Genomic DNA, 24,774 nt, shown 5'->3' on the forward strand with positions numbered 1-24,774 from the left:
TCAGCAATGGGTCCAGGTGGTTAGAAAGCTACTCTATCATTCAGACCATTTGAACCAACAGATCCAGTGGTGCTTGAAGTGTCAGTGCCAGACAGGGATGCTGTTTAGAGCCCTCTTCCTAGGTAGCACTAGTGGTAAAGAACTCACCTGCCAATGTGGGAGATGTAAGAGACACAGGTTCGATCCCTGAGTTCGAAAGATCCCCTGGAGGAGGGCATGGCAACCCACTCCAGTATCTTTGCCTGGAGAATCCCATGGACAAGAGGAGCCTGGCAGGCTACAGTCCATGGGGTTGCAAAGAGTTGAACACAACTTAAGTGTCTTAGACACACACATGCACGCAGGCCTCTACAAGTGCATCACAACACAACGTGGCTATTCTCTGTGGTCAGATAACTGCTTTCCTTCTGGGGAACAGCTCTTGACCTCCTACCTTAGTAGAGACTGAACAGTCAACCATGGCTCACCAAGTTACCATATGACATGAGCTGCCCACCATGAACTAAGTGTTATCTGACCCACTGAGGTATAGAGCTGAGTATGCTTGAAAGCACTTTATCATCAGATGGAAGTGGTACCTACATGATCAAGTCCAAGCGGTCCCTGATGGCACAACTAAGTTACATGAGGAAGTGGCATATGTTCCCGCAGTCCCCACTCCTGCTGTCCTGTCTCGTAGGAGTTCCCTACCATCAGCTGACAAGACTCAGGCCTGGTCCACAGAAGGTTCTGCACGGTATGCAGTTACCACCCCAAAGTGGACAGCTGCAGCACTCCAGTCCCTTCCTGAAATCTCTCTGAAGGACAATGGTAAAGAGGAATCTTACTGGTGGAGGAACTCTGAGCAGCGCACCTGGTTGGTCCCTCTGCTTGGAAGGAGAAATGGCCAGGCAGACAATTAAATACTGACATATAGGCTGTGGCCAGTGGTTTGACTGGATGGTAAAGGACTGGAAAGAATTCAATGGGGAAATTACTGATGAGGAAATTTGGGGATGAGGTCTGTGGAGAGACCTCTCTGAATGGGCAAAACACAAAACCTGAAGAAATTTGTTTCCTAGCCTAGGGTGAATGCTCACCAAAGGATGACCTCAGCAGAGGAGGATTTTAATCATCAGGTGGATAGAAATACTCATTCAATGGCTACTAGTCTGTTTTCCCAAATAGCCTGTCATCGCCCAATAAGCTCATGAACAAAGGGGCTCTGGTGGCACAGATGGAGGGTATGTGAGGGCTCAGCAACATGGATTCACCAAGGCCAGCCTGGCCACAGCTGCTACTGAGTGCCCATCTGCCAACACTGAGTCCTGGCTATGGCGCCATTCACCAGGGTGATCAGCCAGCTGTCTGGTCAGCTGCAGGTTGATTACATTGGACCTTTTCTGTTATGGAAGGGGCAGCATTTTGTACTTACTGGAATAGACATTTACTCTGGATACAAATTTGCCTTCCCTGTGTGCAGTGCTTCTCGTAAAACTACCATCTGTGGACTTACAGAATGCCTCCCCACCATCATGCTGTCCCACACAGCAGGGCTTCTGATCAAGGATCTCACTTCACAGCCAAAGAAGTGCAGCAGTGGGCCCCTGCTTACTGGTGTTACCATGTTCCCCGCTAGTCTGGAACAACTGGCTTGAATGTTGAAATGGTCTTTTGAAGACTCAGTTATGGTGTCGGCTGTGTGGCAATATGTGGCAGGGCCAGGGAAAGGCTATACATGCTGTGAATCAGCAGCCAATATATGCGCTGTTTGTCTGAGATCCAGGATCCACAGGTGGAATAAGTGGTGGGAATGGCAGTGGCAGCACCCCTAGTGATCCACTAGCTACATTTTTGCTTCCTATTCCTACATCCTTATGCTCTGCTGGTCTAGAGGTCTTAACTCCAAAAAGAGGAAGGCTTTCACTAAGAGATGCAACAAAGATTCACTGAACTGGAAGTTAAGACTGCTGCCCAATGCCTCCGAATCAACAGGCAAAGAAGAGAGTTGCTCAGCTGATTTGGGAAATAATCCTGACCACCAAGAGGACATTGGACTAGTATTCCACAATGCAGGTAAGGAAGAGTATGCTTGGAATTTCAGAGATCCCTCAGGCCATCTCTTAGTATTACCGTGCCCTATGAATAGGTCAGTGGAAAACCAGGACAACTCAATCCAAGTAGGACTAGTAATGGCTCAGACCCTCTAGCAATAAGTTTAGATCATCCCACCAGCTGAAATTGGTGCTGAAAGTAAAGGGAATATGATATGGGTACGGGATAAAGGTAGTTATAAATACCAGTTACAACCACATGACCAGTTAAAAAACTAAGGGCTGAAATTGTCATGCGTATTTACTCTTTATTTTGTTATAGTTATGTGTGAGTGAATTTGTTTTCTTCGCTCTCTTATCTCCTTATCATTAGTATAAGATGCATAGACTTTATATCATAGTGTTTTAAGTGTTGTTAACCTAAGTGATAGTATTTTAGTTATGAGCTATCAAGGGGAAGAATAAACATGACCCAAGGATTTTGATCTCCTCTTCGAGGGAGGGGATTAGTGCATTTTAGGTTGAATGCAGGATAGTTACATTGGGTGGAATTATGATTTTGTTACTGATTTCATTTGGAGATTGTATGGTTTAAGGAGATGCATGTGGATGCCGAGTTGACAAAGGGTGCAGCTGTGATGATTTCACTTGATCGGGCCACAGGATGCCCAGATATTCAGTCAAACATCCTTCTAGGTATTTCTTTGAGGGTGTTTTTGAATAGGACTAACATTTAAATTGGTAGACCGAGTAAAGCAGATTGCCCTCTCCAATGTGGGTGAAATTTGCAAATTATCTTTTATCTGAATTTGCTTTGCTTTTTCCTGTCTTGGATCTTACCTTGGGTAAGCTGTGTCTCTCTCTGTCATGTATCAGTGACTTCAGGCTAGCATTCATGGGAATGTAACCAATACATAAAACATTCAGGAGACTTCCCTGTCAGCATAAGATTGTCCAAATGCATGCAGGGGTCCCCCCAATAGGCACACTGTCCTCACAACACCCATTCAGCTGTTGGCTGGCGACAATGTTCAGATTCCTCTCTTGACCTATTCCCAGATGGTTCTAACCAGTCCTTTTCATTTCATTTGTATATTTGTATAATGCAATGAAGCATATCCTTGCTGGGACTGCAGAGCAAATTGGTGGCATGCCTTCTGAGAGTTCCAAGGTTGTCATGGGCATGATACTGTGCTATGCTATGCTATATGCTAAGTCACATCAGTCATGTCTGACTCTGTGCGACCCCATAGACGGCAGCCCAACAGGCTCCCCTGTCCCTGGGATTCTCCAGGCAAGAACACTGGAGTGGGTTGCCATTTCCTTTTCCAATGCATGTAAGTGAAAAGTGAAAGTGAAGTCGCTCAGTCGTGTCCGACTCTTAGTGACCCCATGGACTGCAGCCCTCCAGGCTCCTCCATCCATGGGATTTTCCAGGCAAGAGTACTGGAGTGGGATGCCATTTCATTCTCCGGATAGCAATACCCTGCTGTAACTAAAAGTCAGTTCTAAACTCCCCAGGGAGTTCCAGAGGATGCATGTTCTTCATTCTTTTGGATACATAGCAGACACCCAGAGTGTCCTGAGGTGCCCTAATAACAAAATCTCATTCTCTTCACATACCAGGGGGAGAAGAGGACCAGGTTGGTTCTGTATCTTTAGTGATTCGATGAAATCACTAAAGAGAGCTCTGATTGAAAGTCATCTTTTTCATAACACTGAAAAGATGTAATATTAGCTTAATCATTCCCAAATGAATCCTGAAAAATATTTGAAAACAGTACATTTATACAAAATCATTTCAGTGTTACTAGAAAGTTTCAGCCATTTGCTATAAACTTGTACTTTTAAGTGGCGACCATGTGGTCTGCCTTCAGAACATCCAGTTCTTTCTTTTTTATAGAATTAAAACCCCTGACACGTGTTTTAAGACCTTAAGAAAACCTTTAGTGCTTAGCAAAATGCAAAACCTGGCATGGCCATAAAGAAGATATATTTGATTTTACCCCTTGAAGGCATTAAAAAAAAAAAAAAGACACAAGATACTGTCTGTAAGAAAACTAAAATGGCAGCTGGAACTTCTTCCCAGAAGTCTCTGGGAAAAGACATCTAAGGTCACTCCTTATTCTCCCCCAGGGTACCAAGAAAGCAGCTTACCCACCCTCCCCCTCCCCCCTCAACTAAAGCTAAGAGCCGTGGGGAGAGATCGAATTCCCAACAGAGCCTGTCTTGATTGAGGAAGTTAACACTTCAAGAAAAGGAATTCTGTCTTCTTGCAGGGCTCTTGAAAAGGATCCTTGCCAAACGCAACCCCAAATTAGAAAAACTCCTTTTCCTAAGACTTAGGAATTAGTCACCAACTTGTATTAGCATTCGGACCTGTGAAGAATTGCATCAAATCATGCAGCCTAAGAGGCCTACTTTCAAAAATACAACCAATTTCAAAATGAGAGTCTACACGGGAAATCAAGAAGGTTCAGGTGCCAGGGAGAGATGGTGACATTCACATTGGATGTACCACACTGGAATCTAGCACCTGTGAGATGATGAACAAGAGATGCTAAGAGGGTAATTCTCTTTTGGGAACATGAGGGAGATAGATTTTCAGTTCCAGGATTAAACTCAGGGTTTAATCCTACATTGAAGGGCATCATTGATGTGTCATTAGCAACATATTCCTACCAGTCTGGCCTTAGCTTCTCTGGATTTAGGGAAGTGTTTGAGGAAAAAAAAAATGGTTGTTGGGGTGGGAAATAGTTGTAGAATGATTTAAACAACCTCCCTTCACATAACCTCTGTTGTGTGTTGGTTTTTGTGTGTCCAGTAGACTGCTTTGCACAAAAGAAACACTCTATACATACTCAATGAGAAGACTCTTGAGAGTCCCTTGGACTGCAAGGAGATCCAACCAGACTATCCTAAAGGAAATCAGTCCTGAATATTCATTGGAAAGACTGGTGCTGAAGCTGAAACTCTAGTACTTTGGCCACCTGGTGCGAAAAACTGACTCACTGGAAAAGACTCTGATGCTGGGAAAGATTGATGATGGAAGGAGAAGGGGACAACAGAGGATGAGATGGTAGATGGCATCACTGACTCGATGGACATGAGTTTGAGTAAGCTCCAGGAGTTGGTGATGGACAGGGAAGCCTGGCATGCTGCAGTCCATGGGATGGCAAAAAGTCGGACACGACTGAGTGACTGAACTGAACTGAATTTTGTATTTATATAGGCTCATGCATTGGCCAAAAGTATTTTAGTGCAATTTGATTCCTTTCAAAGAAATTAAAAATGAGCAAATGTGAGAGGAAGATTGATCTAATTTGGACACATGATATCATTTTAAAAGTATCCATGCCTTTCTTAATTACTAGTCAATTTAGTGATCCAAGGGACAAAGGAGCTGTATACCGTGAAATGAAGCAAAGGCGATTCAGGCTGTAACAGGATGTTGAAATTGAAGTTATGACCAGGTCCCAACATTCAGTCAATGGAAAAATTCCAAAAGGAGATACCACCAATTGAATGTTTACAAAGGAAATGATCCTGAAGAATGGTCAATGAATTTTTTACCTCTCAGCCAGATCAAGACTATGAAAAGGGAGGAGTGGCAGGTGATCTATTATTTCTTTGCCTCTAGAGAGAGACTGGGAGGAAAGCATTGTGTAGCTGGGAGCAGAGTCTGACCCTTTCCCAGGGAACCTGTAAGATGATGAAGGTTGTCCATCATTTTCATGCTGGGTAAGGAAAGAACTCCCTAATGGGATTAGCCTGTACTCCCAGGGCATGTTGGCGGAAAGGAGGCAAGAGGATTTTCTAAGGACCAAACATTCAGTAACCAAGAGAAAGAGATGGGTTGTTTCTGATCCTAGAGGTACAGGGGGATCCCAGCAGCAAGAATCTGGAGGTGGGCACTTTGGTGAGGGAGGAGTTAAGAGCAACCACTCAGTGAAAGTCACTCAGTTGGGTCTGACTCTTTGTGACCCCATATACTATAGAAGAGCAACCACTCAAAAGAGATGTATATTGTGTCCACATCTGCCAGAATCAAAGGAATTGCAGGGAGAGGAACCCAGTGCAAAACATCTTGTGAACCTATTGAAATACCTCCATAGAGACAGAATCTGCCAGGCCCAGAGAACAGGAAGCCACCCAATGCAGTTCCATTAAGGCTTTTCTTCACCACTCCTTTCTAACCTTCGAGGGGGCAAAAACGGATGGCCAGCTAGGAAGTGGGTGGAGAAGAAATGCATACGGTAGAAAAATATAGAAGAAATCAACCAACCTTCCCCTATCTGATTGCAGTTTTCCAAATATACTCAATATATATTTCTGAACTATATGCACACTAAAGAAAGAGGAAGCAGCCCTATGTCACTTTAGGGTGTGTTAATGATACCTTAGACTCATTAAACTTTCTAATCTGAGACTATGTTCTCAATTTAAAGTAGTGGTACAACTGCTCATTACCTAAGTGTGTACAGAAAGTTCATGGGGCGTAACCACAGGCAGATTTTGGTTTGGGGGAGATGCTCATTAAGAAAAATATAAAATTGTGCTTATAGGAAAAGAAATCACAACAAATCACAGATTTTTAAAAGTGGACAAATAACACATATAGCACAAAGAAAAATTTTTGTTAGCTGCCTGGCACATTGATATAATATTTTTTCTAACTGAGTTTTGATTGAATATTTTTTGATAGTTTCTTCATATGACAATGGTAAATATTATTTATTTTCTGAAAAGAGAATGGAAAAAAATGTACTGATAAGCTTTATTTATAGTAGCAATACAGGTTTGTATTTAACAAGAAAGAGGTGTAATGATAAATATTATTTCCTTTGTTTTCCCATTTATAAAAAAAAGAAAAATAATAAATGCATGTGACATTTATAATTATATAAACTGCATTTCCAAGTTTGTTGTGAGTAAGGATCTCTGAGAACTGAATCTTTTGCTTACAGCCTTATGTGTGTGTGATGATTAGAAAAGTTTTCAACAGACTAGTTTCTGGTTCTGTATGGTCATACCTAGTTAGCTCTGTCCTACCCAGGTACTGTATGACATATTCCTATCTAGATAATGTCTGGTTTGAGTCATTGTTGGAACACCAGTTAGTCAGCCTGGCAAGCAGTAGAAGCAAAATTCAGACACTGTCCTGCCTTCATGGAGCTTTCAGCCTGCTAGGCAGAGACAGAAGAATCAATTGACCACATGAAAAAGATGGGAGATGTGTTTCAGAGGCAGGGAGAATTGCTCTCTAAGAATGCACAAGGAAGGAATTATTCTTTGATAATCATTATGTAATGCATGGTGGATTAAGTGTGAAACAAGAGACCCAGGTCACACGGGCAGTCACAGAAAACCTGTCCAACTCTATCTTAAAGCCCTCGATTGAATAATGGAGGCCCTCCCCTCTTCCTGAATCTCATTTCTCTCTCTGAACTTTGTATTGGTCTTTTCTCCTTAGTGTCTCATTGTCAGGCACTACTGGGATTTACTCTGTTCAGCCAATAATGTTGTAAGCAGGGGGAACACAAGAAAGACAGAGCCCCATCTGGCTTGGGTCTTAGAAGACTCCGTTGAACTCAAGCTACTTCTTGGCATCTCAGAGCCCTCTTGCTGGGCTTCTTTACAAATTGAACAAGCTTTCACAATCACCTTCTAATTCTGTGCCCTTATCCCATCGCTAAAACAACTTCCACCCCATAATACATCATGGGGGATGGGCATCATCAAGAGAGGCAGGATGAATGAATCAACAAAGGAACATTTGCCTTAAATTGTGGTGTGTTCCCACCACCCCCCCCCCCCGCCGGAGAATGTAGCTTGCTCTTGTGAGCCCTTGGTACACTTGACATTCTGTAATTCCAGGTAACCAGTATTTACAAACCTACTTCTCTGTGTGCAGCACATCAGCTGCTTCATAAGTATCTGAGGTGCTTGTTTAAAATAGATAACCGAGCTTCACTCAGGAACAACTTCTCAGTGAATCTGGGGACTGGGACCTGGGAATATGATGCTTGTTTAAAATACAGATACCAAGCTTACTCTGAAACAACTTCTCAGTGAATCTGAGGACGGGGACCTGGGAATATGAATTTTTACTTAGTCTTTCAGGTGAATGTTTTGTAGATTAAAGTTTTAGAATAGCTACCCTAGGATAGTGCATAGATGACCTTCCCAACGTCCAGCATCAAGAAGGCACTGGATACCCAGACCATATGACACCAACATGACAACTATAGACAAGGGAGAAATCTCAGCCCCATAAAATAATCCATGGAGGAAACTATAAAATATTCTAAATTAAAAAGGCAGCAGCATGAATAAAATGGCACAGGTACAAGTTGATTCTTTACAGTGTTTTTGAAATAACAAGTGTCCACATACAAGGTTAGGATGAAGCAAACTATAGCAGTCATGAAAAGAAATACTGTGCAGTTTTATAAAAGAATAGAAAAGTAGATACTGTTTAGATTTGTTATTAAGTTAAAAAGGCAAAATCCCAAGTATATATATGGCATATATATGATATTCAGTCTTTCACATGAGAAAAGAGGGAAAGTAAAATATATGTTCATGTTTGCTTGTGTTCCCATAAAGAGGATAGAGAAGAAATCAACAAAATTGCCAAGGCACATTGTTTGCAGTAACAGCCTTATCTGCTCACACTTCTCTTTATCTACTCTCCATGAGTTGTGCCTTCCACACTGTCTCTGGACGTGGCCATATAGTTTCCTTTGGCCAATATGAAGCAAGCAGAATTTGGGAGCTGCCTTCTCTAGCTGCTCGTGCAGTACCGAGTGCTATGTGAAAAAGCCTGGGCTAGCATGATGGATGGTGAAAGACATATGACCCAGCTGCCTACCTCATATCCCAACCCCTAAACTAGCTAGCAACATGTCAACTGCAGAGTGGCATAGAATGAGAGACTTACTGTAGGGTTTAAATGTTGTAAAACTGGAAGTCATTAGTCAAAGACCACAAAGAAGAGCTAATAAACACTATCGAATCCTGCTGCTTTTCTATCTGATGCTATTCCTGAAAGTCATCCAAGGTCAGCAGCGTAGATTATTCAAAAGAAAAAGTGAACCCAAAGCAAGAGAGATGGAGGCCAACCTGGAAGCCGTGTCTGTCTTCCATTCCATCTACTCCCTTTGCTGTGGAGCCATGCGTGTGCCTGGCCCAGGCCTCAGGGAGGCAGAAGGAGGGGATCCATGGAAGCTGTAGGAGCTGTGGGTCTTGCTGCTGCCTCATAGCAGAAGGCTGAGCCTGTGGATCTGTGACAAAGCACGTGGGCTAATTGGTCCCTCAGGCTCTGTACCAGTGTTCCAAGCATAATGACTCCCACTTCACTTCCACCCCCAAATATCTTGCAAATATCCTGTGTTGTCACTGGGACGACCCAGAGGGATGGTATGGGGAGGGAGGAGGGAGGAGGGTTCAGGATGGGGAACACATGTATACCTGTGGCGGATTCATTTTGATATTTGGCAAAACTAATACAATTATGTAAAGTTTAAAAATAAAATAAAATTAGAAAAAAAATAAAATTAAAAAAAAAAGAATTATACAGGGAAGGGAATTCTAAGACATGTAGTTGCAATTCACCTAAGCGAATACAGTATGACCACACTAGCCTAGATCACCACTTTCCACCATGACCCCAGAAGCACGGAGGGTACTCAGGTCCACCAAGGTCACCAAGCCCCCAAAAAACTGTTTAGTTCACAACAGAATCACAAGCTAAATTGTTGCTTTAAGCCAATAAGTTTGTTGCACAGAAAAGCTGATATAATCGGATATCTAAAAATGATGAGATGAGTGGATAACTGTAGTTAGAGACAGGGTAGGAGCTAGACCTCTCAATGTATGCCTTATTCTATAAGACATCATTTAGGTTTTTGAACCATGTAAATGTACGTGAGAAAAAAGTTAATTTTAAAACCATCTGAAGGGGCTGTAGGATGCCAGTGGGTACCTGTTGCAAAGACACTATTTAAAGGGGTGTAGGTGTAATTCAGAGAAACAGAAGAGGTGTGTATGAGTCAGTTGAGGCCCGCCAGTCATGTACATCTCAGATACAGCGCAACCATCCACCCAGCTCCCTGTCAGCAGTCTTCTCAGAATCAACCTGTAATCTCTTTTTCGTCCTGTACTCCAACCTGTGATCAAGGCTTTGGTTCCATCTCTGAGTGTCTCTGAAATATGCTGTCTTCTTTTTGTCTCCACCACCATCACTGCTGTTGTTCAGTCACTGAGTCATGTCTGATTCTTTGAGACCCTATGAACTGCAGCGCATCAGTCTTCCCTGTTCTTCACTGTCTCCCTGAATTTGCTCATTTCCTACTCACACTGACTCATGTCTATCGAGTCACTGATGCCATCCAGCCATCTTATCCTCTGTTGCCCCCTTCTCCTCTTGCCCTCAGTTCTTCCCAGCATCATGGTCTTTTCACATCAGTTGGCCAAAGTATTGGAACTTCAGCTTTAGCATCAGTCCTTCCAATGAATATTCAGGACTGACTTCCTTTAGGATTGACTGGTTTGATCTCCTTGCTGTCCAAGGAACTCTCAAGAGTCTTCTCCAACACCACAGTTTGAAAGCATCAATTATTTGGCACTCAGCCTTCTTTATGGTCCAACTCCCAAATCTGTACATGACTACTGGAAAAACCATAGTTTTGACTACACAGACTTTTGTCGGCAAAGTGATGTCTCTGCTTTTTAATACACTGTCTAGGTTTGTCATAGCTTTTCTTCCAAGGAGCAGGTGTCTTTTAATTTTGTGGCTGCAGTCACCATCTGCAGTGATTTTGGAGCCCAAGAAAATAAAATCTGTCACTGTTTCCACTTTTTCCCCATCTATATGCCATGAAGTGATGGGACCGAATGTCATGATCTTTGTTTTCTGAATGTTGAGTTTTAAGCCAGCTTTTTCACTCTCCTTTTTCACCTTTGTAAAGAGGCTCTTCAGTTCCTTGTCACTTTCTGCCATTACTGTGGGCCAGACTATTCCAACAGCTCATATCCCTGCTTCCATATTGCCTGTCTGCAGTCCATTCTCTGTATTAATAGGAGGAATAGCCTTAAAATAGAAACTGAATCATGTATTGGGTATTTAGCAGTGAGGATGGCAGTGTCCTAAGCTCTTTCACATCCAACTGGAGAGGGGAGGAGACAATATATCAACAAACAAATCACACAGTTTCAGATGGTGATATGTGCTGTACAGAATATAGAAAAGCGAAGTCACTCAGTCGTGTCTGACTCTTTGCAACCCCATGGACTGTAGCCTGCCAGGCTCCTTCATCTGTGGAATTTTCCAGACAAGGATTCTAGAGTGGGTTGCCATTTCCTTCTCCGGGGGATCTTCTCACCCCAGGGATCAAACCCAGGTCTCCTGCACTGCAGGCAGACTCTTTACTGTATTAGCCACCAGGGAAGCCCACAGAATATAAGACAAGGTGATACAATAGAGAGTAACTGGAAGGGTATCTGAGTGGTCAGATAAGGTTTCTCTAGATTGGACTGTGGACTAAGTGAGAGAGGATTCCCAAGCAGGGGGAGAGCAAGTTCAAAGGCCCTGGGGTACACAGCCAAGGGACTGAAAGGCCAGCACTGCTGGAGCAAAGTCCTCAATGAAACCAGGAAGATGACACCTGCCCCCAAATTATTATACTGTTATGTTGCAAAGATGGGCGAGGTGCATTTGGGAAAGAAAAGCCCAATAAAAATACCATGGGTGTGCTGTTTCATTTTTGTTGCACCATCCTAATGTAATTCAGTGACAGAGACCAGATGAAGCCCCATGACATCCTACTGACTTGGCTGTGGACCCCAATCACTACACCATGGTACCCTTGGAGAATCTAGGCCTGAACTTTCCTGGTGAGTACTGGATAGACTTTGCATGGATGCAGTTCCTGATATCCTGTAAGCACTCAGGATTATCTTTTGAATACATGAATAAGTGGTGTCCCAGAGTGTGGCCTATAGTAGTGATTCTCAGCCCTGGCAGGCTCATTGGAATCATCTGGGGCTTTCCTGGTGGCTTAGCAGTAAAGAAACTGCCTGTCAGTGCAGGAAACACAGGTTTGATCCCTGGTCCAGGAAGATCCCACATACCTAGGGGCAATTGGACCCATGCTCGACAGCTATTATTCAGCCTGTGCTCTAGAGCTGGGGAACCACAACTACTGAGCCCTTGGGCCACCACCACTGAAGCCCTTATGTCCTAGAGCCCATGGAGCAGCAAGGGAAGCCACCGCAATGAGAAGCCCAAGCACCATGACTAGAGAGTAGCCATTATGCCACACTACTAGAGAAAAGCCTATGCAGCAACAAAGACCTGGCACAGCCAAAAGAAATACACAAAATGATTTAAAAAAACAAAGAAAAATCATCTGGAAGGCTTTTTGAAAAACAAGGCATTTTGAAAAATGCCCAAGGCCACCCTCCAGAGATGCTCATTTAACCATGTATCAGATCTGGGGTGGGGTCCAGGCTTTTGTAGATTTAAAAGATACCCAGGTGATTCTAGTGTGTTCAGGACTGGGGACCCTGGACTTTCCAGTCCTTTCTGATGCAATTGCAGTTCTCCAGGAGGAAGATTATGGTGATGAGCACCATAGTGATTACAGAGGAGGTGGTGAGATGTGGTTGAACTTGAGCTAGACAGGATATACAGCTGAGGCCAGCCTAGTGAGAATGTGCCTGAGATCATAGGCTTTATCAACTTACTTAAACAACACACATTTTCTAATTACAACATAGCATAGCTCTCTCTCTGGGCTTTCCTGATGGCTCAGATGGTAAAGCGTCTACCTGCAATGCAGGAGACCTGGGTTTGATCCCTGGGTTGGGAAGATCCCCTGGAGAAGGAAATGGCAACCCACTCCAGTACTTTTGCCTGGAAAATCCCATGGCCAGAGGAGCCTCGTAGGCTACAGTCCATGGGGTCACAAAGAGTTGGACATGACTGAGTGACTTCACTTTACTTTCACTTATAGCTCACTTCTTAGATGCCTCATCAGTCCATGATATTATAAAAGACTCTATAGAAATCAGTGCATGAGTTTTCACTAGCTCCTCTCTGAACTTAGCATTTTATTTAAATGAAAGATCTGCTCAAAGATAGATGTTTCTGGACATAGGCCTCTTCTCATTGTTTTCCTGTCTTCCTCTGTTCCTTCTGCTTCAGTTCTCTTCCTTTCTCCATTTCTTTTCCTCTATAATCTTACCACTTTCTCTTCCCCCAGTGCTTTCTAAAATGCTTCCTCAAATATTTGAAAGTTTTTTGTGTGTTTTGTTTTGTTTTACTCCAAAACTTGGACACTTCTCTGCATAGCATTGTGGGCAATCTATGGATAAGAAAAAAAAAAACCTGTTCATCCAAACATTCCATCTCCTCCTCATGCAAAGAGGCCACACAGATTACGCTTGGCCACAAATCCCAGATGATACTCTTGTCTTCTCAGACCAGAGAAATGGGGAGAAAATTGGAGTTCAGGCATTTGACCCTTCTCCAGACCTTGGAAGCTGCAAACTCCCTGTGAAAACAATAGACTATCAAGGTATTCTGGGCATTTGGGGAAGATAGGTCATATGAAATTTTGAGTTTTGAGAGCCTCTAAACAAATCCCCTCTTCTGTCAATTAAACAATTGATTTATGAGGAGTGAAGTTGCCACGTGGTTTGGATACACCCTGCTCTGGGGATGAAAAGAGAAGGAAATGTGATTTTTTTTGGAAGACCTTTTAAACTGTTGGCTGTCTAGCACGGAGAATGAAATCTGGGTGCAGAAAGGATGGGGAGGGGATGGCGCTGATGCAGAGTGAAAGGATGGATTGGCCAGGATGCAGTGTCTGGCCCTAAGTAAAGCATTACATTGCTTGCAGCTGTGGGATGGTTTGGAGGTCCCATTTTCCTAGATTCCTTCAGGGTCTCCTTTCTTTCTGATGAGGTTGTAAGGAGCCACGGGGGCCTTCTTGGCATGGGGGTAAGGTAAGGAGCCTTCTTGGCACGGGGGCGTGCGTTTTGTGTTTCTGGGTGTAGATGTGAAACTCAGCAGACCTGACACTCTTCTGTGAAGGGAGGGTGAAGGGAAAAGGCCAGGTGGGACATGGCATGGCTATTACAATGACCACACAGCACACTCTGTCCTCCCCTGATTCAGCACTTCACATTTCTCCAGTGAAAAATTAGTGGGAGATGCTCACTGTGTCTGGCTTTCCTCATGATTTAAATGCTCTATGCTTCACCCAGGACACCTGTGTTTGTTGAGCAATAATAGAGGAGGCTTTTGAGAGGTTTGTAGAAGACCAGGCAGTGAAAGGGATGAGTAATGTAATGGAGGTTCCCCGTGGGGTTGAAAAGAGCATGTGGGAAGATGTCTCTGGGAGGAGGGGATAGAGAAGGATGGGCAGTAGAAAGAGCTAGCCTCTTTATTCACCCATTCAGTGATACTATGTCTATTTATTGAGCACCCTTGTGGCAAGGTGCTTTCCTTGCCTAGTGAGTACAGCACAGTGAATTCGGGAGACCTTGCCTTCCCCATTTTGCTCATCATATTCCTACTTATCTTCCTTGGAGATTTCCTGACTCCTAGGTGGGCATATTGCCCCCTCCTTTGTGCTCCAGTGGCCCTTCATGCAGACATCCCTCTGGTGTGTGCTAAGTTGCTTCAGTCATGTCCAGCTCTTTGCTACCCCATGGACTGTAGCCCACCAGGCTCCTCTGTCCATGGGATTCTCCAGGCAAGAATACTGGAGTGGGTTGCCATGTCCTTCTCCAGGGGATCTTCCTGACCCAGGGCTTGAACCCACATCTCTTGTGTCTCTTGCATCATCTTCTTTACCATTAGCACCACTCGGGAAGCCCCATCCCTCTGGTACCCACCATATTTGAAAGTGAAAGTGTTAGTTGCTCAGTCATGTCTGACTCTTTGCAACTCCATGGACTGTAGCCCACCAGTGTCCTCTATCTATTGGATACTCCAGGCAAGAATACTGGAGTGGGTTGCCATGCCCTTCTCCAGGGGATTTTCCTGACCCAGGGCTCTAACTCGTGTCTCTTGTGTCTCCTGCATCAGCAGGGGTGCTCTTCACCACTAGCACCACCTGGGAAGTCCCATCCCTCTGGTCCCCACCACATTTATTATACTCTCATGTTCTGTTCACACATCTGTCTGCCTCATGAGATTCTGAGTTCTTCAGACAAGAATCAAGAATGCAAGAATCATGCATGTCTCCTGCTGTAGAAGTTGCTCAATAAATAACTTGATTAGTGGATTTGACAAACAGTGTTTAATTTGGAAAGGTAGATGGGTCTTCACATATTTATAAATATGATGATGATGATTTAATTCTCCACTCTGTTCCAGGCACTGAGGAGGCAGGTTTGAAAATGATATGTTTAGATGCATAGATTTTCTATTTTGTTCTCCAGTCAATCCGTGATGTCAGAACTATCCCATGGAGTATTGGCGGGTGGGTGAAAATCAGTGGTCATTATTTAGACATGGTCGATGCACTTTTTTTTTTTTATTTAGTGTGATCCTTCCCTGATTCATTTTTCTCTCTTTCAAAGAGAGAGCCAAACCATGCCCTCAGCATGTGCCCCATCTGGGAAGTACTCAACTGCGATGACAATGATAATAACAACTGGTATTTGGTCTTTCCATGTGTCAAGATTTATTCTAAGAGCTTTGCATATTTCATTTCATTTATTCCTCATGCAATCCCATGAGGCTGATAATACTATTATTCTAAAATGAAGAGACTGAGACACAAAGAGTTTAAGCCACTTATTCAAGGTCACACAGCCTAGGGGTTGGGTAGAAGCAGGATTCCTGCCAGGACAGTCTGCCTCCAGAGATTCTGCTCTCAACTTCCCTGCAAACTGTGTCCCCTATTTGGCTGTTGACCCTACGGGGAGTTTTTGCACAAGGAGGAATCCAAACACATCACCTCTTGTGTTGAAGATCTGTTGTTAAAGACATTTCTTGAATTGACTTTCCCTCACCTACTCTAAATACTTGGCATCACCCCATCTCAAAAGTCATCTTTGATCTCTTCCAGACTTAGCCAGATGTTGCTTTTGTATTTTCACAAAACCCTTTGCTCTTATTTTTCATGTGGCATCAACTGTGATGGTCTAATTTCTCGTCTGTTTCCCCCTAGAGTCTGTGAGTTCCTTAAAGACAGAAACGTATCTGTCAGTGCCTAGAGCCTATTGCTCAACAAATATTTGTGTAATTAATTAAGAAAAAACTGCAGTTTACTTACAACTTCTCAAGAACCTTACTAAAAAGAATGCTGATTTCTAGCTGTATTTTTTCATTCATTATTTTATCCAATCATTTATTCATTTTTCAATAGGTGTTTATTGAGGCAGAGTCTTTCTAGGGGTTGAAGTGATAAGATATACATGATTCCTGTCCATAAAGGGCTACTACAGGAGGTCTGGACATTAATCAGAATTGTCTAATTACAAAATTAGGATATTTCTGTGGGAGATAGGCACAGAATGCTATGTGAAAATATACAAGTAAACATAGAGGTCCCTGAGAATCAAAGAAAACCCATAATCCTACCAAAGGATCAAGTGGGTCATCCTTTGACTCTCTGGGTTGTGCCCCTGAGTCAGAAGCCACCACTGATGATTGCAGGACAGTTAAGTTCAGTTCAGTCACTCAGTCGTGTCCGACTCTTTGCAACCCCATGAATCTCAGCACGCCAGGCCTCCCTGTCCCATCACCAACTCCCAGAATTTACCCAAACTCATGTCCATCAAGTTGGTGATGCCATCCAGCCATCTCATCCTCTGTCGTCCCCTTCTCCTGCCCCCGATCCCTCCCAGCATCAGGGTCTTTTCCAATGAGTCAACTCTTCGCATGAGGTAGCCAAAGTATTGGAGTTTCAGGTTATTAGCATCATGCCTTCCAATGAACACTCAGGACTGATCTCCTTTAGAATGGACTAGTTGGATCTCCTTGCAGGCCAAGGGACTCTCAAGAGTCTTCTCCAACACCACAGTTAAAAAGCATCAATTCTTTGGCACTCAGCTTTCTACACAGTCCAATTCTCACATCCATACATGACCAATGAAAAAACTATAGCCTTGACTAGATGGACCTTTGTTGGCAAAATAATGCCTCTGCTTTTGAATATGCTGTTTAGGTTTGTCATAACTTTCCGTCCAAGGAGTAAGTGTCTTTTAATTTCATGGCTGAAATCATCATCTGCAGTGATTTTGCAGTGATTTTGACCAAAAAAATAAAGTCAGCCACTGTTTCCACTGTTTCCCCATCTGTTTGCCATGAAGTGATGGGACCAGATGCCATGATCTTTGTTTTCTGAATGTTGAGCTTTAAGCCAACTTTTTGACTCTCCTCTTTCACTTTCATCAAGAGGCTTTTTAGTTCCTCTTTACTTTCTGCCATAAGGGTGGTGTTATCTGCATCTCTGAAGTTATTGATATTTCTCCCAGCAATCTTGATTCCAGCTTGTGCTTCTTCCAGCCCAGCTTTTCTCATGATGTACTCTGCATATAAGTTAAATAAGCAGGGTGACAATATACAGCCTTGACATACTCCTTTTCCTATTTGGAACCAATCTGTTGTTCCATGTCCAGTTCTAACTGTTTCTTCCTGACCTGCATATAGGTTTCTCAAGAGGCAGGTCAGGTGGTCTGGTATTCCCATCTCTTTCAGAATTTTCCACAGTTTATTGTGATCCACACAGTCAAAGGCTTTGGCATAGTCAATAAAGCAGAAATAGATGTTTTTTCTGGAACTCTCTTGCTTTTTCCATGATCCAGCAGATGTTGGCAATTTGATCTCTGCTTCCTCTGCTTTTTCTAAAACCAGCTTGAACATCTGGAAATTCACAATTCACTTATTGCTGAAGCCTGGTTTGGAGAATTTTGAGCATTACTTTACTAGCGTGTGAGATGAGTGCAATTGTGTGGTAGTTTGAGCATTCTTTGGCATTGTCTTTCTTTAGGATTGGAATGAAAACTGACCTTTTCCAGTCCTGTGACCACTGCTGAGTTTTCCAAATTTGCTGGCATATTGAGTACAGCACTTTCACAGCATCATCTTTCAGGATTTGAAATAGCTCAACTGGAATTCCATCATCTCCACTAGCTTTGTTGGTAGTGATACTTTCTAAGGCCCACTTGACTTCACATTCCAGGATGTCTGGCTCTAGGTGAGTGATCACACCATTGTGATTATCTTGGTCATGAAGCTCTTTTTTGTACAGTTCTTCTGTGTATTCTTGTCATCTCTTCTTAATATCTTCTGCTTCCGTTAGGTCCATACCATTTCTGTCTTTTATCGAGCCCATCTTTGCATGAAATGTTCCCTTGGTATCTCTAATTTTCTTGAAGAGATAGCAGGACAATTAAATGCAAATTTGAAAAGTCTGGACAAGTCAGTGATTCCTACAAAAAGTCTTAGAATGGTTGAGTTAAAGAAAAACTATAACAATCATGGAAGCCAACTTCCTGTACACTGGAAAACCTCATTTTAAGATTCCAGGTAAACTGATTGTGCAAGAAAAATGTGAACCGGTCCCAGTTCATGGGGATTTATTCAATGTCCTAACATTATTTCTGGTAATAAATAGAGACCTGTGTCTACCTAGAAATTTTATGAGGCATTTAGGGACTTATTTTGATGTTCTCAGGTACTGATACTTTCACACAGAATTCTGAGTAAATCATCCTGAACCAAATTTGAATTTTGTCAGGGATTTATTACAAATTTGTCTTGGTGCTACCCTCTGGTGGGTAAAACCAGATAGCAAGGATCAACCTCCTAATCCCAGGGAACATTCTGATAGAGTGAGTTTTTGTTTTATTTAGAGGAGGGCTCATAAGATATTATTAAAACAACTTGAACATCTGGTTTGGGGATAAAGTCATTTTCTTGTGTGACTGCCAAGCCACAGAGCCAGGCTTACCAAGAAAGCCTCCTTCTCTCTCAGCCTTCCGAAAAGCTTAATACCCAACTATAATAATGTGCCCCCTCCAACACAAACGAAGAGTACAGGGGAGCAGAATGAGGTCTTCAAGACACAGGGAAACTTCACCTGTGGTTGGAAAATCTGAGCAATAAGGAGCAGCTAGGATCCATTTTAAATCTTTTCTCAAGCTGATGGCCTCCTATTCAAACTCTCAGTGAAAGCATTCAAGAAAGAAGCAATATCCAAATGAAGTGTTCACTGAATCCCAGGGAAATTCCTCTTCCCATCATTGCTGTACTCTCCTCTATCAAGTTAAGAGCTGACATTCAGTCTCAGAGAAAATAAAAACCAGTGTTAGCAAGTACCCTTAGACAACACGTGAAATAGGACTGTTCTCTCTATATGAGTCCAGTGCTATTGCGGTCCTCTCCTTTGGTTGTGCTATCGCTCTAGACAGGCCCTTAGTATACAGACCCATATTCATTCATTCAAAAAATGCTACTGAGTACTTGTCAGGTAACAGGCTTTGTACTGGGCATGGGACTTTATGATCTGATGGTACTTGTATTTTAGGCAGCCTAGATGCAATTAAAAGTTTCACAGAAGGATTATTAGCTGTGAAAGAGCAGGAAAAGAGACAAATGAGGCACTAGGGATGTAACTGCCTGCCCTCGCATGGAAGATCTTGTAGTCATTTACGCTACCCTTTCCCACATTTCAGGCAATCAACACAGCTAGAACAGATTGGTAAACAAAGTGAAGTCTACTTGCTGTCCCCAAACTTGAGTTTTCAGACAAGGGCAATGCAGCTCCCAAATAAGACATAATTATGTTCTGTCTTTCTATTCACAGTATCAAACAGTTGGAAAACAGCCCAGAGATTTGTTTTGCTCAAGCCCCTTGTTTTGCAGTGACACCCAGTGGGGCAGTAACCTGCCTCAGCCTCGCAGCTCACCAGTGACAAAGCCCTGGCTGGAGACCCAAGTCTCATGACTCCAATTCCAGGACCTTTGCCTGTTGTCTTCAATGGAGATTGTTAACATTCTTATCTTATCCTACTCGACCGTCTCTCCATTCACTCATTGTGCTTTCATAACTCAAAGAACCTAGAAGAGGGAGGAAAGTAAAGCCGAAGGTTAGCAGTTAGCTACATTTTGTGGTTGGCAAAATGAAGTCATGAGCAGTAGGTTGTAGAAGCTTAGAAAGGAAAAGCATATCAGAACCCAGGAACTGAACAGAGATTGGGTTCTTTCTTTCTTAACTGTGTGAGAATATCCAGGTGTGGAGAAGTCATCCTTCTTTTGAGTCCTTTAGGTTGTCTTTTCATGGTGGGAATCTGGGAAAGAAGGGAGGGGGTGGTAAAGGAGAAGTGGGGCAGGGACTAGATTCTTCCTCTTGTATTTGCTACCTGCTGTTGCTTGACCACCTACCTAATGCAAATGCTGAGGATAATTTAGTATATGCCAAACCTATGACACTTTTTTTTTTTTTTTTTTGCATCTGATAGCAGTTTGCCAGAGGCAGTCAACTATAAACAGGCTTTTAGGCTGACAATCCAAGGCTCCTCACAGAATTGACTCAGCGGATATTTTGTCCAAGGTACATAGAGCAAGTTTGCTAAGTCTAGGTCATTCTGATAAATTCTTGAAAACAGGGACCCCAGACTGCAAGGGGAGAACATCAAAGATCTCCTGGGGCTGTAACTAAGAGCTGGCAACTGGCCTATGTCCTCACTTTACTCCAGCCTTGGAGCCTGTAGCAAAGGAAGCTTACCAGGCAGAAGTTCTCTTCTGTCTTCTTTTTTTATAATTTAATTTTTATTGAGATAACACTGGTTCAAAACATTATATAAGTTTCTTGTTGTGCACTGTTCTATTGGGTTGACCTAAAAGTTCATTCAGATTTTTCTATAAGATATTATGGAAAACCCTGAATGAACAACCCAATATTTTTATTTCTGTGTACACTACAGCATGCTGCTGCTGCTAAGGAGCTTCAGTCTGACTCTGTGCGACCCCATAGACGGCAGCCCACCAGGCTCCCCCGTCCCTGGGATTCTCTAGGCAAGAACACTGGAGTGGGTTGCCATTTCCTTCTCCAATGCATGAAAGTGAAAAGTCAAAGCGAAGTCGCTCAGTCATGTCCGACTCTTAGCGACCCCATGGACTTCAGCCTACCAGGCTCCTCCATCCAAGGGATTTTCCAGGCAAGAGTACTGGAGTGGGGTGCCATTGCCTTCTCTGACACTATAGCATGCTTACCACTAAAAATTTAGTTTCCATCCATCACCATGCAATTAGTCCCTTTACTCATTTTGCCCTCTCTCTGGTCGCTCCCCCTCTGGTAACTACTACTGTTTTCTGTTCTCTGTCTACATGTTTGCTTTCATTTGGTTTGTTCATTTATTTTTTGTTTGCTTGTTTTTTATATTCTACATATAAGTGAAATCATGATATTTGTCTTTCCCTAGCTGAGAAAGACAAATATAATAATAGAAAGACAAATAATAATATCTATTATTTATCATAATACCCTCAAAGTTCATCCATATTGTTGCAATGGTCAGATTTCATCTTTTACGATGTCTGAGTAGGATTCCTTTGTAATATATATATACACCATATATTCTTTATCCATTCCTCTGTTGATGGGCCCATATCTTGGTTATTGTAAATAATGCTGTAAGGATGGTTCAACATCTGCAGATCAATCAATGTGATATACCACATTAACCAAAAAAATAATAAAATCCATATGATCATCTCAGTAGATGCAGAAAAGTATTTGACAAGATTCCATACCCATTTATGATAAAAACCCTTAACAGAGTATGTATAGAAGGAAAGTACCTCGCCATAGTAAAGGCTACAAATGATAAACCCAGGGCTTCCCAGGTGGCAGTAGTGGTAAAGAACCTGCCTGCCAATGAGGAGACGCAGAGACATGAGTTCAATCCCTGGGTCAGAAAGATTCCCCTGGAGGAGGGCATGGCAACCCACTCCAGTACTCTTGCCAGGAAAATCCCATGGACAGAGGAGCCTGGCAGGCTAAACTCCACAGGGTCGTAAAGGGTCAGACACGACCCAAGCAACTTAGCACACAATGCATGATAAACACATAGCTAACTTCATACTCTTCTTCTTTAAGGCCATCTGCTTAGCTGTGACTCCCCTGAAGAATCAGAGCTTCTTGACTTGAAAAAAATCTCAGAAGATTATCTAGTCCACCCCTTACTCCAAGGAGGTAAGTTAATAATGTCATTAATAAGACTATATCGTAGGTTTTCATGTGGAGGGAAGAAGAATTAAAGAACTGAGTGGGCAGAGAGTCCCAGAGCACCCATTGGGAATACAAGGTGTTCCTGGCTCAGGCAGGAAAATAATAGGATATAATGGATTAGCAGCCATCACCCTTTTACGTGCACCAGGATCACCTGGAGGCCTTTTAAAATAGATCACTGGACCCCTCACTCTAGAGACTCTGACTCTAGTAGGTTTAGGACTAAAGATTTTATCATTCATAAGAGGTTCCGATTCTACTGATACTGCTGGTCCAGAAACCACACTGCAGGAACTGGTAATAGGTAAAAAGAGGGAAAAGCCATGGCCACTGCCCCTTGCCTTTTGGAGGCCCTAGAGAGGGAGTTCATGAGTAGGAATTGTCCATAGTTAGATAGACTAATGTTATTCTTTAGAGTCGTGTTATTCTTTTCCGTCTATTAAATGTCATACTTGAACTTTGTAAGAAAGGGAGTCCTGAGCCAATTGATATAGGCTACAAAAATCATTCCCTTAAGTAATTTTACTTAAGTTGTTTACTTAAGGGGAGAATTCACTTAAAAATGAAAAGATATAAAGCTAGCGCTACATGCAGGTGGTATGGCTGAGGTACAGGAATAATGAGGGACTTCCTTGGAGCTGGTGATCTGGTGAATTGAGGTGAGCGTGGGGAAAGAAAGAGGGAGAGGGAGACCAGGTCTCCTGTGTGCTGCTACTCCTTCAGTGTCACCCTAAGTATGTGGTAGGTTGCAAATTGTAAGTTGTTTTGTTTCCAGTTATGCTAACTTTTATTCATATTTAGGAGACACTGCCCTGTGGGAGAAGGAGCCCCAGACCAGGAAGTTGGCAGGGCCCAATATGGTTGGTTTGTGATGCAGGCAAACCATCTTAGCCCTCTGCATCTTAGCTTCTTCATCTGTAAATGGAAATAACAATGTTTGCCCTGTAATCCTGCTGAACTTCTTGAGGGTCCAATGAGAGCAGGTGTAAAGGCTCTTTTCAAGAATATAAAGTGTTGTAGAAACGGGAGAAATTATTATTCATTCATTCAACCAAATTGCATTGGGTGTCAACCATGTGTTAACCCCCAGGGGGTACCATGAGGAACAAAATAAAACAAGGTCCTTGCCTCTTTGTGGGGAAAAGAGGAAATAGAAGCTTTCTTTTCAGTCAGTTGTTTCTTCACTCCTTCACTCCCTCCCCTCCCATTTTGCCACTACTGAGAAGACTTTTCATGGGAACAGCAGAGATTAATAAATGCAACTTGAGAAGTTCCCTGGGAGAGAGTCTTCTGGTGCCCTTGCATGTCCTCTCCAGAACACTGCATATTTTCATCTCTAAGCTGGTGGAGATCAGCCCTGGGATTTCTTTGGAAGGAATGATGCTAAAGCTGAAACTCCAGTACTTTGGCCGCCTCATGCGAAGAGTTGACTCATTGTAAAAGACTCTGATGCTGGGAGGGATTGGGGCAGGAGGAGAAGGGGACGACAGAGGATGAGATGGCTGGATGGCATCACTGACTCAATGGACGTAAGTCTGAGTGAACTCCGGGAGTTGGTGATGGACAGGGAGGCCTGGTGTGCTGTGATTCATGGGGTCGCAAAGAGTCGGACACGACTGAGCGACTGAACTGAACTGACTGAACTGAAGCTGGTAAATGTGGGAGACCTGGGTTCAATCCCTGGGTTTGATCCCTGGGTTCTAGCCCTGGGTTGAGAAGATCCCCTATAGAAGGGAACGACTACCCACTCCAGTATTCTGGCCTGGAGCATTTTATGGACTGTATGATCCATGGAGCCACAGAGTCGGACATGACTGAACAACTTTCACGTATCATATATATGAAATATATATATATATACACATATATATACACACACACACACACACACACACACACACACAAAATGACAAAGGAAAGAGGGCAGAGGGCCAGCAAGGTGGGTGGAAAAGACCCTCCAGTTGAGTCACTGGGTCCCAAGCCTATAATCAATTTGTGGTTTGGGGGTAAAGTATTTAAAACCTCTGTGGACCCATTTTTATCTGTGATATGGTGATAGCTCAGGACCAAGATTCAACAGTCCTTGTTGTCTAAACATTGAAATAATTCTGTTCCAGTTGATGAAAGTTCCACACTCCAGCAACTAGGAGGTAATGCCTAGCATGGTGAGTGCCTCTCATCCTGGGCTCCAGTGCAGCTTCCATTTCATTCTGTTTGGTTGGTAGCTGTGCCAAAAAAGTAAAAGTAGTGAAAGTGTTAGTTGCTCCATCATGTCTGTCTCTTTTGCAAACCCGTGGATTGTAGCCCGCCAGGCTCCTCATTCCATGGAATTCATCAGGCAGGAATACTGGACTGGATAGCCATTCCCTTCTCCAAGGGATATTCCCAAGCCAAGGATCAATGCCAAATCAATCATTAAATATATGTGACCATCACTTGACTATCCCTTGTCTATTCAGGTTTTGTGATGATCACATAATGGT

At 43.0% G+C, this 24,774-nt stretch overlaps 1 long non-coding RNA gene across 1 annotated transcript in view; it reads left to right on the forward strand.

Annotated features, from left to right (window-relative positions):
- LOC133247813 (uncharacterized) overlaps positions 1–22,435 on the forward strand; it is a 47,496-nt gene extending 25,061 nt beyond the window's left edge. The window contains exon 3 of the long non-coding RNA XR_009736513.1: positions 22,160–22,435. This is a non-coding gene — a long non-coding RNA (uncharacterized LOC133247813). The remainder of the gene's footprint in view (positions 1–22,159) is intronic.
- The last annotated feature ends 2,339 nt before the right edge of the window (positions 22,436–24,774 follow it).

This window comes from Bos javanicus, chromosome 5 (genome assembly GCF_032452875.1).
Source record: "Bos javanicus breed banteng chromosome 5, ARS-OSU_banteng_1.0, whole genome shotgun sequence".
Classification (NCBI taxonomy): domain Eukaryota; kingdom Metazoa; phylum Chordata; class Mammalia; order Artiodactyla; family Bovidae; genus Bos; species Bos javanicus.